Consider the following 13,090-nt stretch of genomic DNA (forward strand, 5'->3'; position numbering starts at 1 on the left):
GAGTAGGGTACCAAGAGGTTAATACCTGGTCTTTGCTCTCAGGAAACTTAGGGAGAGAACTGAGTGCCATTCATTTGTTTCCAAGCTTTCAGTCCTAGGACTCGGGGCTGGTTTATATGGTGTATTATTCAAGACAACCTACCTGTTTTCAAACCAAGACAACTCCCATATTGAGCAGTTTACATATCATAGTTTGTTGTAGGTCAGTGAGGGTGGACAGGTCTGCTCCGAGCAGTAACTTAGCAGTCTAGACAGCTTCTGTTCCTTGCCTCTACCATCATACAGGGCCTTGGAGTCTTCCATTGGAGTCTCTGCATCTGAACTTCAGTTGGGGGCCAGGTCTGGAAGAGTATTTTAGAAGCTAGTCCTGGGAGTGGTGAAAGTCATTTCTGCTACATTCTAATGGCCACATGACCCAGTGACTCCAAGGAGGTCTGACAAATGCAGTCTTTCTGCTTTCCCGGAAGAAATGAAAGTGGGGTCTGGATGACACATAGTAAGGTCTGTGCCATCAGAAGGGATCTCTCAGGCTGACATTTTCTAACTTCTGGGAGCTTGGGTGGATTTGCTCATCGGTCATTAAATTTCCCATCTATTAATAGGAAGCAGAGAAGATTAAGAACACTTATCAAATGCCTATTGCTTGAACAATCTACCACTATGGGTATGGTTCTAGATGCTGAGACTAGGAGAGATTAGGCAGCTTGCTTGAGGACACTCAGCTAGTGACTGATGGAATAAGTATTTACATCTGTATGTCCAAGGCGTTTACTCTTTCATTATCTCTGAAGTAGGAAGTTTGACTCAGGATGAACAAATGTCTGTTAAATGAATGAATGAATGAATGAATGAATGAATGAATGAATAAAAAGTTTCAAAGAATTAAGGTTTGCAAAAAGACAAAACTAAGCAGTGAAGAAGAAAATTCAAGAAACATTCATGGGATTAAAAAAAAGAGAAAAAGAAAATGTGTTTGCTTAGAATTCTAAGAAAAAGATGCTCAGTATTTAGCTGTAATCCCACCCTAACCGCAGGGAGCAATGACTGGTTCTTTTTTTTTTTAAACATTTATTCATTCCACAACTATTAGTGAAAGCTTACCTTGTGTACACCGTGAGATACAGGGATAAAAAAGACAGACCTAGTTCCCTCTCTCATGGAGCTAGTTTACACACACATGGTATGTGATAACCACCACTCTCTGGCAGCTTCTGTTGGGTTTGAGCAGCCCTTTCTCTTCTTTAAGGGCTGCACTTGAGACCTGCTGAGCAATAGCTTTGTTCTCCCTAGGCAGAGGGGAGAACTCCTTGTAAAGTCGTGTTTTGAGAATACTTTCTGTGGGAAAGTGCAGTAATAAATTGTTTCTTATTACTGAAGCCTTCTGTGCACCAGTTTGCTTTCCTAAAAATTATTGGATGACTGCTTTCAGATGTAGGGGTTAGTTCACCATTTAACCATAGAACCCCAAATTGTCTTTGGAGTGGATAATTAAAAAGGTTCTTAAATATTGAATCAATTTTCTTCATGTTTATATTTCTCCTTCTCAACTAAATGTTGTGGTTTTGTACTCCCTAAATTGATGTGTGGCAGAAAAGAGACTGTCTGTAAAGTTGGGAATATGGAGGAGCAAATGTTAGGTGCTGGGCAAGACTTTTTTGCTAACTTTACAGCTGGTGGGTCCCTGAGTGAAAACCATACAACTAACATGTGACATTAGAGAAGAATCATGGTTATTTTTTTAAATAATAATATTCTACTTATAAATTTAATACATATTGGGGTGCTATAATACATATTGGGGTGCTAAAGTAACCTACAATACAATTCTTTTTAAGTCAGATTGAGTTCACTATATTTAAAAGTGAATGTAGATAACCCTTCTTAATGTATACTATCTCTTCCTGAAGTTTTCTAAAATGTTAGTTTGGAAAAGTACCTTTCTCTCGTTGAAAATTTAATCAAATGTTTTTAATTTTGCTGTCACTTTTAAAAATTATTAAATTCCATCAATCATTCTTGAGTTTTTCCAGAATTGTTCACTTTGGTCTTTCTGCATAGTTAAATTATTACTTCTTTTCAACAATTCAACAAATAATCATTTAACATTTCCTATGTATCAGACCCTGGGTCTTGGGTGCTTGGGAACCATCTATGAACCAACTGGAAAAAGTCCTTACCCTTGACCTTGGTTTTAGTAGAGGGAGAAAGAAAATAAGCAGAAAGTATAATGCATAAATGATGTGGTTTACTTATTTAGGGTAGGCCTCCTTGGTTGGAAGGGTGACATTAGAGCAAAGGCTTGAAGGAGATGAGGGACTAGCCCTGTGGATACCTTGAGGAAGAAACTTCCAGACAGCAAGAGTTCATTGCAAAGGCCCTGAGGCAGGAACGTGCTTGGCATATTTAAGAAACAATGAGGAGGTGAGTGCTTGGAACAGAGAGCCAGGGGCGATAGCTCAGAGTGGTAAAGTGGACTAGATGGTGGGGACCGTGGGGGTTATTGTAAATATCTTACCTTTTGTTCTGAAGAGTGTCAGGCTGGAGAAAGGAAAAACAAGGACATGCAAACAGAACAGAGAGATGCCATAGGGGGAGAACAGACCAGACCCCAAAGTCCGTGCCGTATATGGAAAGGGGACAGCTCTCCCTGAATTCCATCCTGATGTGCCAACTAAGACCCGGATGTCAGCCTCCTCCCTCTTGGAAAGAAAAAAGTTTCTAGTTGACTATTATGTCCCCTTTAGCCAATCATACATCTCCACACCCCCTAGGATAGCTTGCCCACTCCTCCCCCTCCTAATCCCTTATAAGCACCCCACCTCCTTAACCCTGTGTGTCTTCTCTGGCCTCTGACAAGAAGGCCACAGAACCTCACCCGGGGGTATTTAAATAAATTACCTGGCCCTTTGTTGCCTCTCTTTGCCTGTTTATTCTGGCTAAAATTTATCTTACAAAGAGAACAAGGAAATATTGCAGATTTTTAACTATAGTAGGAACATGATCTTTTCCACTGTTCTTATACTCCTTTGCTGTTGGATAGTTTTGTAATATTTATAATGGTGTTAATTAGTAGTCTCTAGTCATTACTAAATCCAGTTTTTGTTTTATCTGTTGCCTACAGAATGCAAAATCAGGTACTGCTATAGCTTAGTCATGTAAGCAGATAATTCTCTATTTGGGGATCCCAAGTGGTCAGGGTATTTCTGCATTTTGATGGCTGATTTTGCTTGTGACTCAGTCAGTCCACATATCAGTCCAGATATACATTTAAAAAGTGCAGATTTTAGTAACTAGTCTTACAGTGAAGTAATGTTTGCATATTTTATAACTTACCTGATTCTATTTCTTCTAGAAAAATCTCAGAACATTCTCATTTTAATAAACTCCCCCAGATGAATGCATTCTTTCTGTACATACTGATTTCTTTACATGTTTGATAATACAAGCAAGCTTATATTATGTAGTTTGCACTCACTGCCCTTCTGTGAATGAAATGCCTGACTATTCACATGCTATGAGGGTGTGTTCAGTATTTCTCAGTTAGGTTTGGAAGGTGTTTCTGATCTTTCTCTAGGCCCATGGTCTGGAGAGGTCATTTCCTGGTTCACCTCTGGGTAAAAAGCTAGGTAATAAGGTGTGTAAACTTCTTCTGACCAGGAGCACTGGACCCATTTGAGGAGAGAAGTGTTCCTTTTCACATACTTCTGTTCGCATTTAAAGAGCTGAATGGTTAGAGTATTGCCCTGGTAGTTATTTCTAGCAATGGAGGCAATTTTATTTTGGCAGCTGGTGAGGTTAAGTGGTATACAGGAGGAGAAAAGGGAGGAGAAAGTTTTTCTTGCTCTTTTTAGGGTCCTTTGCTGAGTCTGAAAATTAAACTGACAAAGACTAACAGGAGAAAAGCAAACACATTTTATTAAAGTTTTCATGTATATGGGAGCCTTCACAAGAGAATGAAGACTGTAAGGAGGGACCAGAGAAGGAAACTTTTATACCTTTCCAACAAAGAAAATTAAATTTTTGCAGAACTGCCAAGACAGAGGGGTTTGGGCTGGGGGTAGTCAGACCAGTGCAAGGTCCTCTTTACCGTCCTTAACTAGGGATTAGGGTTGCTGAACAATGGTTTATTTGCAGAGTTCTCTGGCGCCATCTCTGGGCTGATGAGTCTCCAGTAAAAGGAGAATTCATTTTTTGCTGTTAGGCAGAAAATAGGTGGCTTTTTTCCTTTGTTTACTGCTTCTTAATTGCCTTTAGTTAAAAAAATATTTATGTTAAAGAGGTATATTTGGGGGTGATGTATTCTGATTTCCTTTGGTGGGTTGCTGCCAGTCCCTGTAAAGCCTAAGGGAAAGGGTGAGAAGCCTCAGGAGCCCATCACGGGGGCCTCAGGCCAGGGCACAGAGCAGGCCTTGAGTCTCACATAGTTCCACCCTCTCACCAGGACTAGCTGCTTCGCAGAGGTACCAAAGGAGTGAGATGATTCTGATTCCTTAGTCTTGTCCTCAGTGCACATATCATTTTTCAGGCACTCAGAGGAGTAAAACATGATTTTCTTGGGCGTTTGGCGCTATTGCCTTTGCAGACTCCTTCCTCCATGAAAAGTACTTAAAATTGTATTTTTTGACTGTGTTGGTACAAAGACAAACATATTTATATTATATTAAAATTGTTTTGACCTAAAAGTTTTTTCTGATCTTAAAAGAAATTAAAACATTTATGGGCTTTTCAACCTATTGTCGCCTCAGGCACTGTATTACTACAGGGCCTAATGGGTAAATTGCTCCTGACCCTCCAGGGATGGCTGGTGTGCATTATGGAAGGATCCTGGTCTCAGTCAGTGTGATCTGATAATCACTAACTGTAAGCTTGAGAAGAACCCAAAGGATCAAGCAAGGATCAAGCCTCCAGACTTGTTAAAAAAATGAGTCTTCTAACAACTGTAAAGGGAAGTGTTTTCGTTGGTGTTCATCTTTTCCCCACAGTATCTTTCTATGTAGTGACTGCATTGAGTTTGTCTTTTACCAAAGTATAATCACATATAAATGGTCCAGGATTAAATAGTAAGACTTTGGGAACCAACAGAAGCGAAATCTTTCTACTTGCGCTAGTGCAGCATAGGTTATTTTGATTCACTGATTGAATCTACAAACACTGAGCACTTAGTATTTGCCCTCTGCATGGTGCTAGGGTCATGGTGAGCAATATAGGCATGCTCCTTGATCTTGGAGTAGGTAGTCCTGGGTTGGGGGACAGGTGGGGAGACTTGGAGTGAGATGAGTGACCAGGCAATTATAATACATAATGTTGTACTTCATCAAAGGAGAAAATGAAGGTTCTGAGAAAGCTCATGGGGAGGGCACTTAACCCAATTTTGCAAGGCACTGAAGAGAGAAGCCTTTCCAGATGAAATGAAATAGAATTGAGGCCTGTAAGATAAGTAGGAGTTAGCAAATAATGAGATGAAGACAGAAGAAGAGGTGGAAGAAGAGAGGTTAACTCCAGGGGCAAAATCCCAGGGCAAAATACCTTTGAAACCAAAATCAGTCAAAGGGAGAAATAAAGTGGGAGAAACCTGTTTATTTCTTACAAGCAGTTGTCCTGCATCTCTCTCAAACCAGCTGCAGAAGAAGAGAGCTCCACCCAACCTCTCCAGTCTAGATAAGCCCTCATTCACCCACCATGTAATTACCTATTGATACAGAGATGGACTTCTCTCCTCCCGTTGGAAACTCCTATTGATATGGAGATGCACTAAAGCCTGGTGAGAGATTCTGAAAATATTGGAATTTTACCCACAAGAGGATGGGAAGATATTAAGCCAGAAGAGAGCTTAAAGAGCAGAGTGGGAGGTGAGGAGGAGGTCAGGAAGAGAAGAAACCAGAGAGTTATGCAGAAGGCAGAGAGGCAGGGACCCAAAGGCCATGGTGAGAGTTTGTACTTTCTTGTTAACTAGCAGGAAGCCATGTAGAATTTTAAGCAGTGGAATGCTATGTGTATGTTTGTATTTATGAAAGACCATCCTGATTATAGAATAGATTGGAAAAAGACTACAGCAAATTGGGGGAGTTGGGGGGGTGGGGAGATAGGAAGAGAAAAGAGACCATTGTCATTAATCCAGCTGAAAGGAGATACTGATTGGTTTGAGTTAGACTAATGGGAGTGGCTGTGAAGAAAAAGGGATGTTATCTGAGAGATATTTACTTAGGAGCTTTCATTGACAAAATTGTGATAGAATGGCTATGGAAGCTGAGAGAGGCTAGTCATCCCCTGGTCTGGGGTTAATACAATTTACTGGTGATACCATGCAACATAGTGGAGGTAACTGGATGAGAACTGAAATAAAGATGACAGGGAAGATCCTCTTTGCAGAGTAACATCAATACAGCCTGTGCACATCTGGGTGCAGTAATGTTATACAACTGCTGCCCAATTTGGCATTTGTGAAGATTGTCTTCATGGACTCACCGTGTCTACTAGACAATTACCCTCTCTTCTTATCTTCCTTCTCTGCCTTTTACCAGATAACCCTCCGAATTTTTTGTCCCAACTCTCATCCTTTTCTAGAAGAAATAGTCCTGGAATATCAATCTCATGATAGGAGCATTTTTCAGCAGGAGATGCAGGACCAGGAGCCTTTGGCAGCATCTTGCTTTGGCTCTTGGCTGAGAATCTTAGACAAGAATCTGCTGTAGTTTACTTGGGCATCACCTGACTTTTTAATTGGCCAAGAAACACCATTGCCTTGGCAATTTGCAGAGAAAAGCAAATTTTTACTAAGTTGTCACCATTCAACCCCTGAAGCTGACAAATATGCCTCAACTGGACCAGAGGTGGTTCCAGTTAATTTTGACAGAGTCCTGAAGTGGTTGGGGAAGAGAAAGGCGTGTGAAAGTTTGAGGTGAACTTCCTATCAGATGCTTTCAAATGAAGAAGATTTTCTTCCTCTTCTTTTTTTTAAAAACACATACTCTCCATCTCCTCTAACTGTAAAGTCAGGCACCCCACAGATATTGGCTGGGCAAGTGTGACAAGCCATCAGGAAAATGACACAGTAGAGGGTTCAGTGTGCAAAGTACTGGGGCACAAGTTTTCAAAGAAGCAACACCTTGCCAGTGCTCTGGTGAATGGTAGAAATGTTTTACACTCTGTTCCTCCTTTTTCCTTTGGGGTGTTAGGAACAGGTTGGGAGGGAAAGTTGGGTTGGACTGGGGAAAAGGGAGGAAGAAATGCAAAGGAAGAAATGCTTTTCTATGAAACAGCTGAGGTCTCTGTACTGTATCTCATGTTTAGTTTGGTTTTTACAGGCCCACAGTTGAAATCCATAAAAGGTGCCAAAAGGATTGAAAAGTCATTTGGAATAACGATAGGAGCTGAGCATGACCTCACGGGAAGAACACTGCTCAGTGGAGACAAATGAGAAACTTCCATAGATGTGGGGGACTGACACATTGTTCACTTTCCCAGAGAGGGCAGAGGGGAGCAGCATGCCAGATGCTGGTCAAAGTTCTAAAGGGTGGAACTTACTTGGCTTGAGCACTTGGAATATTTTGTTGGTTTCTTTCTATTGCCACACTTTCTAACTCCTTCTTGGGCATAGGAAGGCTCTCTTCATTTCTTTGCAGGTTGCTAATTCCCCAATATATAGGTCTTTATATCATTGACTAAACTTAGGCTGAAGGTGAGCAAATAAGAAATTGATTGTCTCATAGGTTGGTGAAGATTGATGTCCACAAGCCAAAACAACTACCAGAAGCCAGGAGAAAGGCTGGGAACAGATCCGTCCCTAGCTCCATCAGAGGAAGTATGGCCCTGCCAACACCTTGATCTCAAACTTCTCACCTCCAGAACTGTGAGACAAGACATTTGTTGTTTAAGACATTCATTTTGAGGTACTTTGTTAAGAGGTCCTAGGAAACTAACATACCATCTAAACCCCTTTAGCTAAGTGCTGGTATCTATGCTCCAAGAACCCTCTTTCTCTCTTCTGTGAATGTTTTTATCTAGACAGTGAAGATAGTGAGCTCAGATGAAGTCTGAAGTATTGTTACCAGTGGTTTCTCTGTGCATTTGTGGTTGAGGTGAGATTTGCTGAGTTATGTGAACCTAAAGGTTTCAGTATGAACCTCACCATGAGCTCTGGATGAGTATTGTCCTTGATTTTTCAATCAAGAAAAATGTTCTTAAAAAGATTGGGAAAAAAAGCTTTTACATTTTTAGATGGATTTCAAGGACAATTATGTGTTTTCCACATTTAAATATCTGTTAGAATGAGTGTAATTGGGTAACCTCAGGTAAATAATTTACCCCCCTGAGCCACACCTATATTTAAAAAATAGTGGTAATAATGATTTCCTGCTAACAAAAAAAAGTTACTCTGAAAAAACAAATTAAGGAGTGTGAAAGCCCTCTGTGAACTGTAAGATACTATATACCCTTGTTGATATTAACCAAATTGATGATTATTGTTTGACTTATAATTTGCATTCTACAGTCTTTTAAAATGAATTTAAGATGTCTTTTAATGAAAGGTACAAATTCTAAGATAATTAAAAGAGAAAATAAGATGAAATACAAAATCACCCATGGGAAAGAGAGTACAAATATACCCCAAATCGTAAGTTAAAATAGTGTGATGGAGACTGCCTAAGCAAATAGGTAGACTACAATTCCCAGCCTTATTTGCAATTAAATGTGGTCAAGTGACTTGATTCAAGCCAGTGGGTCCTAGTGAATGGAAGTGAGCTGCCATTTCTAGATCTGACTCACAGAGCCGCCTATAGGGTGCTTCTTTGTGCTGTAACCCATTCACGAAGGAGGGAATGGTGATATGAAGACCAGAGTGTCCTTGGAAGCTATGGGTCAGATACAGCAGAGGCTGGCTGCCCTAGAATGATTGTGAGGAGCAGAGCTTTTCTTTCCTCCACGAGGCAATCAGGAGCACCTGCCCTGGGCTGCTGTCCGAGTCCATAATGAACCTCTGCTGCCATTACATTTTGGTTCCGTTTGTAATAGTAGCTTAGTCTACTCAAACTAATCCATATAGTCACTGCATTTGAGTATTAAATGTTAACTTTCAACATTTCAGAAACAAGATTTCTAAAATTGGAGGACACCATTGGAATCTAATCCATCACACTCATATTTCAGATTTTCAATGCTCTCAGTTTAATCCTCAGCTTAAATCCTTCAACATCTCCAGATTGTCTGCATGATTAAATTCAAAATCTTTAACATGGTTCATAATACATACACTGATTTCTCCTATACTTCTCCACTTTGTTTCTTGCCACTCTTTCTTGCAGATACTTCCCCAATTACACCAAAAAATTTGCCTTTACTTTCTCATTTTTGTGTTTCTTGTTCTTTCTGAACTGTTCTTTCTCTTTTTCTTGCCTATTTTGAGATTATCTCAACTGTCCCCTCTGAAAAGCTTTTCCTAACTCTCCCCTCCTGACTAGTTAGAGGCTGCTCTTATATTTTCCTACGACATTCCACGTGAATGATTCTCATAACACTTACTTTGCTCTACTGCTATCATCAGTTTGATTTAGGGACTTGCCAACTAGGCTAGAGTTCACTGATGGCAGAAGACTTTCTTTGAGACATCTTTGTATCCCTGGTTTCTACCACAGTACCTGGAATATTTTCAAATAAGTGAACCAATTATTTCAGCAAATATTTATTGAGTATTTCCCAGGCTCCGGGCATTTTTGTGAAGTCCTGGGCATCGAAAAATTGACAAGTCCCTGCCTTCATGGACATTACAGTCTAGTGAGGGAGAGAGATATCAATCAAATAATCACACACAAAAAATACAACCTTGATAAATGTTGCACATAAATGTGTATCACCCATCAGTAACTTTCCCAGTCTGATCTCAGCTCTTGAGTAGAAGACATGTTTGACTTGCACTCAAAATTATTGCAGTTTTGAAACATGCAAAATTATTGAACCCCATAAATAATAACCATAGTTATTATTTTTGAGCTCTTATTATGGGTGAGGTACTGTGCTAAGTGCTTAAAGGGATTATTGCATTAAGATCTTATGGAATCCTCATAAAAACCCTATCAGTAATAGACCATCATTACAGAAAATTGAATTTATAATTATGGTTTTTCAGTCCAAAATCATAATCAGTGCCATCCTCTAAAAGTGTAGTCAGACACAAAATGGAGAATTGGTTTTCAGTGATGCCTTGTACCAAGTTCTAACACCCAGACTTGTCTCGAATTGACCTACAACTTGTCTTTCTTAAAAGAGAGAATTTAAAAATGGGATGCTTTTCATATCTGATGAAACTTCATTCCACAACACTGGTGTCTGTGTATTCTTGTGAGCACTTGGGGAGGCCTGGGAAAGTGTACCTCCATCTGAAGGTTTATGGAGTGTTTGCTCCCTCCTTCCCTTTCTTTTTTTCCTGCCTCCACACAATTAACCCATTTTTTTTTTTGAGAGGGCATCTCTCATATTTATTGATCAAATGGTTGTTAACAACAATAAAATTCTGTATAGGGGAGTCAATGCTCAACGCACAATCACTAATCCACCCCCAGCCTAATTCTCGTCAGTCTCCAATCTTCTAAAGCATAACGAACAAGTTCTTACATGGTGAACAAATTCTTACATAGTGAATAAGTTCTTACATGGTGAACAGTACAAGGGCAATCATCACAGAAACTTTCGGTTTTGATCACACATTATGAACTATAAACAATCAGGTCAAATATGAATATTCATTTGATTTTTATACTGGATTTATATGTAAATCCCACATTTCTCCCTTTATTATTATTATTATTATTATTTTTAAATAAGATGCTGAAGTGGTAGGTAGATGCAAGATAAAGGTAGATAACCTAGTTTAGTGTTGTAAGAGAGCAAATGTAGATGACCAGGTGTGTGCCTGTAGACTATGTGTTAATCCAAGCTAGACAAGGGCAGTAATTCATCCATGGATGCAGAAGATTTCTCTCAAAACAGGGGGGGTGAGGTTCTAAGCCTCACCTCTGTTGATCCCCAATTTCTCACCTGATGGCCCCCCCTGCGACTGTGCCTGTCTTAGGTTGTTCCTCCCTTGAGGAATCTTACCCGTCTCTGGCTAACCAGTCATCTTCTGGGGCCATACAGGGAAATGTAAAGTTGGTAAGTGAGAGAGAAGCCATATTGTTTGAAAAGGTTAGCTTTTTGCTTCTTTGCAGATTTATGCCCTGTGGCTTCTATGCCCAGCATTTGTCTTGAGGTATCTTTACCACTTGGAGGAATTATGATACTTGGAGAATTCAATATGAGGCACGAATTCTATTTAAGGGTTGTAATTAGGAAAGAAGAAGAAAGGCTATAGAGGTAGCAGATGGAAGAAAACATGGGAAGATTGATTATTTCTTTGACATATCTTCTTGTAGAGTAACGTAAGCACGTATAGGTTTTAAACTACTAATTAAATTGCACACACACATTAACATAATAGGAATACAGTTACAAAACCAAAGCAGATCTATAATTACCAGCCATCTCCAGTGAAGCCAAGAAAACCAGTTAGGCACCCTAGGCATTTGTGAAAATTTGTCTATGATATGATGGATATTGTCCAACTGTACTTCAACAGTCTGAGAGAAATCAGACAAATTCAAACAACCCATTCCTGGGAGCTGTTCACATCCCATATGTTCTTTTAACAGAAGATAGTCTGTAGTTGTAAGATTATGGAGTGCTACAACTTGCACTTCTCCTATTTCTTGGTTGAGTTCCAACAGTATAGATCCAGTCAAATTTGTTGTTTTACTGTATGCACAGGCCAGATTAGATATCTCCTTCTTCATTCCAATGGCAAGTCCAGGAACCGGTGGGATGAATGCAGCTACAACTGCAGCATTGCCTGGATCTTTGTTGAGGTTTTTTGATGATCATCTTCTGGTATGTCTCTTCCAGAGAGTGCTGATTTTGGAAGTTCTTCTTCATATCATATCTTAGTTCATTTTCTGGGTAGCCAAATTAGGCTTTGATCCTCTGTATAAACACAAACAGACCCTTTGCCCACACTTTGATATGCCCTTTATACCACTGTGTAGAACTCATTGGAGGTCACCACACAGGAACTGCTTTTCCTTTTTTTTTTTTTTTTTTTTCATCTCACCTGCAACTATTTCTTTTTTTTTTTTGAGAGGGCATCTCTCATATTTATTGGTCAAATGGTTGTTAACAACAATAAAATTCAGTATAGGGGGCTCAATGCTCAATGTACAATCATTAATCCATCTCAAGCCTAAATCTCGTAAGTCTCCAATCTTCTGAAGCATAACGAACAAGTTCTTACATGGTGAACGAATTCTTACATAGTGAATAAATTCTTACATGGTGAACAGTACAAGGGCATTCATCACAGAAACTTTCGGTTTTGATCATGCATTATGACCTATAAGCAATCAGGTCAAATATGAATATTCGTTTGATTTTTGTACTTGATTTATATGTTGATCCCACATTTCTCCTATTATTATTATTATTTTTATTTTTAATAAAATGCTGAAGTGGTAGGTAGATGCAAGATAAAGGTAGAAAACATAGTTTAGTGCTGTAAGAGGGCAAATGTAGATGATCAGATGATCAGGTGTGTGCCTATGGACTAAGTATTAATCCAGGCTAGACAAGGGCAGCAAGACATCCATGGATGCAGAAGATTTCTCTCAAAGCAGGGGGGGTGAGGTTCTGAGCCTCACCTCTGTTGATCCCCAAATTCTCACCTGATGGCCCCCCTGCGACTGTGCCTGTCTTAGGTTGTTCCTCCCTTGAGGAATCTTACCCGTCTCTGGCTAACCAGTCATCTTCCAGGGCCATACAGGGAAATGTAAAGTTGGTAAGTGAGAGAGAAGCCATATTGTTTGAAAAGGTTAGCTTTTTACTTCTTTGCAGATTTATGCCCTGTGGCTTCTATGCCCAGCACTTGTCTCGAGGTATCTTTACCACCTGGAGGAATTATGATACTCGGTAAATTCGATATGAGGCACGAATTCTATTTAAGGGTTGTAATTAGGAAGGAAGAAGAAAAGCTATAGATGTTGCATATGAAGGAAACATGGGAGGATTGATT

At 39.7% G+C, this 13,090-nt stretch overlaps 1 long non-coding RNA gene across 1 annotated transcript in view; it reads left to right on the plus strand.

The window, feature by feature from the left end:
• Nucleotides 1-7,759: 7,759 nt before the first annotated feature.
• Nucleotides 7,760-13,090, plus strand: part of LOC140849386 (uncharacterized) — a 138,665-nt gene continuing 133,334 nt past the window's right edge. The window contains exon 1 of the long non-coding RNA XR_012131131.1: nt 7,760-7,849. This is a non-coding gene — a long non-coding RNA (uncharacterized lncRNA). The remainder of the gene's footprint in view (nt 7,850-13,090) is intronic.

This window comes from Manis javanica, chromosome 5, assembly GCF_040802235.1.
Source record: "Manis javanica isolate MJ-LG chromosome 5, MJ_LKY, whole genome shotgun sequence".
NCBI lineage: Eukaryota > Metazoa > Chordata > Mammalia > Pholidota > Manidae > Manis > Manis javanica.